Below are 6,843 nucleotides of genomic sequence, written 5' to 3'. Positions count from 1 at the left end.
ACCTGTAATATATTAATAATATAGTGTGATATTATGATAAAAATTCCAATGCATCCACTCCATTAGGTGTACTCAAGAGTCTTAGTGTCATTTTGATTGACTTTAGTTAGTGATATGAATTCAACTTGGTTATGTCAGAAGATACTGGGATTTGAATTGCTGTCAATGTCTTACCTAAAAAAAATGCTGGATAGCACATATGCTGTGCAAACTGTTTTTCATTTCTGCTTTGTATGGACCAGATGCTGTCCTATTCTCTCCCTGAATTCCATCAATGACCTGAGAATATTATTTCTGCATGCTGTGCTATCTTGAGGGGTGCCTGTTTCTGTTAAAGACTGCTTAATGATATTGTCCATTAGCACAGAAAATCTAACACAGAATAAATTGCCCTTACTATGAAAACTTCCCGACTCAAGCTATATGAAAGTACAGCTCACAACAAACAAACATTGTTATTGTTGTAGTTGTTGTTGGGAAATTTCAAGGTTTAACTGAAAACCGGGCCCCTTTTGAAGATATATCACATACACAAAAATAAATGCAATGCCATCATGTACTTACTGTCATTTGTTCCAAACTCTTTATAATTTTCTTGCATTAACCATATGCGCCGTTCATACGGGACACGTGAATCAAAAGCATTAGGAGCTGTCTGCTCTGCTCTCTATAGTTCATGAATGTCACACAACCTGGATAATTTAGGCAATATTAAAATCCTGGCCAGGACATATCCCATATGAACGACGCATGTGGCCACACTAATTAACCACCAAAGGAGACATTTAACCAACCTAGGCTCATTTGAAAAACGTGTCTGTGTCAACATTTCCGAAAAATGATTGCTTCCCAAGACATTCAAAACTGAAATGTCACAAAAGGTGCCACTAAAAAGCATATTGAATTGAACATATGAATGTGAATCTGGCACTCTAAACCTAACAAAAAGAAAGCAAACGTGAGAAAAAATAATTACATTTGCTGATGCAACCATGCCATTTTAGCTCGCTCTCACAAAACTTTGAGCTCTTTTAACCTGACTCATGTTTCAAGGGGGCTCATAACAGAGCACTCTCTGCATCACAAGTGCAATGCTGTATACCAGGTGAGCTACAGAGCAAGTTTACTAAAAAAGCCACATATGTAGCTGGTGGTGTGATGCAAGCTGGTTATATTCATTTACATTGTGTACTATATATAAATGTGTTTTGAGGTCAAAACATAGTATTTGTGCTAAGAGGACCAGGTACATCCATAGCTAACATTTACCTTCATCATAAGGAAAAATAAAAATAAAATAATGAATGAATAAAATCAAACATATGGTAAAACATAACAGAGAGTAAAAGAGATGTTTTTTACTTAAAATATTACCTTAATCTGTATGGCATTTGAGTGTCAGTTTACATTTTTAAACAGATAACAAATGCGTTAATAGATTCATTCAGTTTGTTGTGCTAATTACAAGATAAATCAGTCAAATCTCCTGATACATGACAAACGAAATGAATACATATTCAAAACTTCTCTCAGCAAGCGCTGTTGGTTGTTTGGATAACCAATCCAGTCTTGTGGGTAGCTTTGCCTTTTAAATAAAACAGTAGATTACAAACATTTCTTTCAATGATATGTCCCCACAAATCTCCCCACTAATCTTTGGGTGTCTCTTGGCTCTTGCTATGCTTTTGCAACAGTCATTCTCTTCCAGTAGTGAGATGGTTGTTTGCAGTAATTACAGAGAACAAGATCCCTCATCCTCTAAGGCAAGATCATTTAGACAGACCTCTGATTGGCAGCCAGTGAGAACATTACAGCCTCCTGACACAGAGACAGAGAGAAATTGTGCAAGAAATTACATTAGCACTTCTATTTGCAACAATGTGTTGATTGTTTTAAATGGAAAACATAATAGCAGTGTTTACTTGTACTGTAGGTAATGACCTGAACTTAAAGTTTGTTTATTTTAGGAACAAATGATCTGATGTCTTCAGTAGAATTTGTAACATCTGAAAATATTAGAGAGTGTTGTTTCTTCCGCCTTTCCTCTTCTGACTCAACGCTCATGCGGGTTGCCAGATTTAGGTCATGCTTCAGCAATTTGACACTGCTTTTTAGATGGGTGTCGAAATAATACAGGGTAATAAATTGTTTTTTTGAGAAACCAGTATGTTTCCCAAATATTATGCATATTATGATATTTGTATGCTTTAGTACAGTAAAAAAAATAAATAAAAAATACATACGGTCCCTTTAACTTAAGCCCCTTAAACCATGCATGGGACTAGGTGTATAACAGCACAATTCCTGGAAAGTCTGCTCACACATATTCAACACCTCCAGGCCGGTATTTTGGACATCCAAGACCAACTCCTATCAATCTGAATGTGGAAATCTGGAAATCAAAAACTGCTTTCCAAACTCACATTTAAAAAGTATCTTTCAAATCAGCAACAAAAGGGGTAAAGGGATTTTCTCATCAATTATCGATATACAATATGTGATGTATTTTGATTAAGAAATTGAATTAGTAAATCAGCATATACATTTAAAATAATAATAATAATAATAGCATTTCGACAAATGTAGCATTTTGAATGCAATTTATACTTTTTAAATTTGCATTACTCCCCTCCCCCAATAACAAACAACCTTGAGAGGAAAATCTATTTTAATTGGCTGTGTAGACAAACAAAGACAGTGAAATTCCTTCTGTTTAAACTGCATTAGAGGGAGTGCTTGAGGGTACTATGATCAAAAGCTGTTCATTAAAAATTGCAACCAAAATATCATATACAGTACACACTAATGAAGTTTTAACTTAAGACTCCAGAACTGGATTTCACCTACACTCAGCTTTTCTGTTTCCCAGCATTGATAGAATCTCGACGATCAATATACATCACTAAAAACCACCAACAGTACCAATGTAACACTTTACTGTGATGATGCTCCCAATAGGGGGCGCACTGGTATCTCATCCAAGAATCATGAGGTGCTTGCAACTGTCTTACTAGCCTAACTTCTATTTTTACTAACTCTAAAATAGGCCTATGAAAAAAAAAAAAAAAAATCCATTTAATTTTATAGTGTCCCTCTCACATTCACAAAGATTGATCAACTTCTCTGAATGCTGGAATGTTAGAACAAAAGGGGAATTTAAATAAGCGATGAGGACAAGAAGTCAAAGGGTTAAAGGCAGATGACTGGAAATCTATGATGTTTGTTTTGGCTCAGTGATGGACAACAGAAGCCAACACACGAGTGCCAGCACACACTCCAGACACTGGCTGCCGGAATGAAAATGAAATCTGTCTGGTCCAGGGCCACACTGAGCTGTGTATGACTATGTGGGTGTGGTTTATAAACTATAATGATCCTAGAAAATGTTTCTAAAAAAATAGAGACCCGATTAACTGAACGTGTCCCCACAAAATGAAAAGATTCAGAAGAGATGTCTCTATAAAAATATACATATAAAGTTGTGTGCATAACTTTCTGTTTATTCCTTTTCTGTTCTGACAGTTGTAAACATCGAGCCATAACAGTTATAGAACGTTAAAAGATTTTAATCAAATGCTATTATTATGATACATCCAATAAACAAAATCTGCTGTTTTAGTCATGAGCAGTGGTGGACGAAGTACACAAATCAAGTACTTGAGTACAAGTAAGTATATAAAATATTACTCCAGTAAAAGTACTCCTTTTTCAAATGTACCCGAGTGAAAGTACAAAAGTACTCGATTTTTTATGTACTCAAGTAAAAAAGTACTGAGATAGATTTATTTTGCAATTTTATATAGGTTACTTAATTTATTTTATATTATATAAGCACATATTTTTTATAATCCTACTGCTCAAAATGCCTGTGATTTTCCCAAAATAACCACTATATGGAGTCAAGATATATTTTTGTTGTTGAAATATAATTACATTTTCATAATGATTTTTTTTTATTTGTCTGTGGTGTATAAACACCCCTGGCCTAATGCCCCTTCAGAGGGCATCACATCCAGGGGGGCAGGTTTTCATATTTTATTGAAGCTTTCCTGGGCACAGCCACTGGCTAGCGGACCCCACCTGCTGTTAGCATTCCATTGACTCCCATTCATTTTGGCGTCACTTTGACAGCTAATAACTTTACATCTGAGGCGTTTAAAGACTCCATTTGTCCATTAATTATTTCTAAAGGAACACGAAAAAGGCCCAATTACTGCAGTTTTTGTAAACATAGACTAACGATTGTGTCATAACCTGCGACTCTGTGTCGCACAGTAGATAAATTACCGTATGGACAGGAGGGGAAGCTCACAGGAAAACTTTTACTCTCTATGAGGCTATCTGGGGGACGTGGAGGCATGAAGTCAAGGGACAAGCCCATAGAGAGTCCATAAAAGCAACAGAAAAAAAATATTCAACAGCGTCTGCAAGACTCGGCGGGTGATTCAGATTTCTCTTGGCACAGCGATTGGAAAACGTACAATTGTCAGACATGTTGCTCACGTGACATCTACATTATCAAGCTCAGTTTGAGTCCGCACAGTACGCCTGACCCCAGGAAGTGCATGCTTCTAATTGACTTCACTTGTCTCCGTTGAATCAAATGGGGTCGCTGTGTCCATTTCTTTTACTGTCTATGTCAAAAACACACTTCAGGAGTCTACAGGTGACGTCACAGACACTACGTCCATGTTTTTATACAGTCTATGGTGGTTACGTATTATTTCAAGCTTTCTTGAATTTTCTTGAATTTTCCAAGTTCAAGTTGTTCTAATTCGTTGGTTAGACTCATTCTCCAAACAAAAAGTCATTTTTACAGTGCATTATAGCCTATATTAGACACAAAATGTAGGCTATTTGAATCCAAATTAATTTGGTTTAGATTCGTTAAACTTTTTCTTGCCATTAATGTACTTAAATGTGTGTTTAAGTGACTAAGAACAACATAATGATATTGAAAGTATTCTGTACACAGATGTAAATTATGGTACTATTACATACAAATAGACAGTACTTTCAGAAAATGTTATATATAGAAAATGTAATTTATAGAATTCATAGAGCAGGAGTTGGTGATGAAAATTTCAACAATTCAAAGTTTTATTGGAGTATACTGAATAGGAAAGTGTATTTAAGTTTATTTTTATTAATTGCATTAATGCACATAGTAGGCTATATATTATAGTCTAAATAGTAATACATTTAAAATACATTAACTACTGTAATTTTGGAGAACACACTTAAGTTGATATTATTTGTTTTTACATGTTTATGTTTATTATTTTACATGTGCTTTAGTATATTGATAAATATCTAAAAAAATAATTGTACTTATTTAAAATACAATAACATCATAATTATGTAAAATGTATGTTTAAGTAATACTTAATTAGACATTATCATAAAGTGCATTTTTATAAAGTATGTTATGACCTAATGTGATAAAAGTGTAATCTCTTTAAGTGCACTTAAGTGGCCTTTAATTTAAACTATATGATATTATCTGCAAGTTCACTTTATAAAAGTATACTTTTAAGATTGGAAGTACACAACAAGTACACTTTTAATACAATTAAGCACACTTCTTTTTCACAAGAGTTGCATCACAGTATAGAATTTTATCAAAAATATTTTCTGCCTCACTGAAGGGACAGAAGCAACAATTTGTCACGAAGTGCACACAAACAAGATCCAAAAGCAGTGTTTTATTAGGATAATCCAGAATCATAAATCAGCCAGGCAAAGGTCAAAATCCAGAAAAGCAGTCCAAAACAAGAAACACGAAAAAACAGGGAACATGAAAATACTGGGTGACATTAACCAAGGACAAACAATGTGAGTGGGAACAGCTGAAAATGTGCTCACCCTCGGCCCATTCAAGATTAGGATGAGTTTGTTTCCTCATTTATTAAATGAAAAAGATAAGAATAGGAAAAGTGCTGGTGTTAGTAGGTTAAGTGCAGGCGAAAAAGATGAGTCTTTAGATGTTTCTTGAAAATGAGTAAAGACTCAGCTGTACGAATTGAGATTGGGAGATCATTCCACCAGCTGGGCACAGTCCAGGAAAAGGTCCGTGAGAGTGATTTTGAATTTCTTTGGGATGGCACCACAAGGCGTTGTTCACTTGCAGAATGCAAACTTCTGGAGGGCACATAGGATTTAACCAGTGAGTTTAGGTAAGTTGGTGCCGTGCCAGTGGTCGTCTTGTAGGCAAGCATCAGTACCTTGAATTTGACGTGAGTAGCTACTGGTAGCCATTGTAACCTGATGAGGAGAGGAGTAACATGAGCTTTTTTGGCTCATTGAAGACAACCCTCGCTGCTGCATTCTGGATCATTTGCAGAGGCTTGACAGTACATGCAGGAAGGCCTGCCAGGAGAGCATTACAATAGTCCAGTCTGGAGAGAACAAGAGCTTGGACAAGAAGTTGGGTTGCTTGCTCTGAAAGGAAGGGTCTAATCTTCCTAATGTTGTATAAGGCAAACCTGCAGGACCGGGTCGTTGTAGCAATGTGGTCAGTGAAGCTTAACTGATGATCCATCACAACTCCTAGGTTTCTGGCTGTCCTCGAAGGAGTTATGGTTGACGAGCCCAGCTGTATAGAGAAGTTGTGATGAAGCAATGGGTTAGCTGGAATCACCAGGAGTTCAGTCTTTGTAAGGTTAAGCTGAAGGTGATGGTCATTCATCCAGCTAGAAATATCACTCAGACAGGCTGAAATGCGAGCAGCTACCGTCGGGTCATCTGGCTGGAATGAGAAGTAGAGTTGGGTGTCATCAGCATAGCAGTGATAAGAAAAGCCATGCTTGTGAATGACAAATCCTAAAGATGTCATGTAGATGG

Source organism: Carassius gibelio, chromosome A9, assembly GCF_023724105.1.
Source record: "Carassius gibelio isolate Cgi1373 ecotype wild population from Czech Republic chromosome A9, carGib1.2-hapl.c, whole genome shotgun sequence".
NCBI classification, from domain to species: Eukaryota; Metazoa; Chordata; class Actinopteri; order Cypriniformes; family Cyprinidae; genus Carassius; species Carassius gibelio.
The sequence above is the reverse complement of the archived record's forward strand: the minus strand, read 5'-3'. Positions refer to the sequence as shown.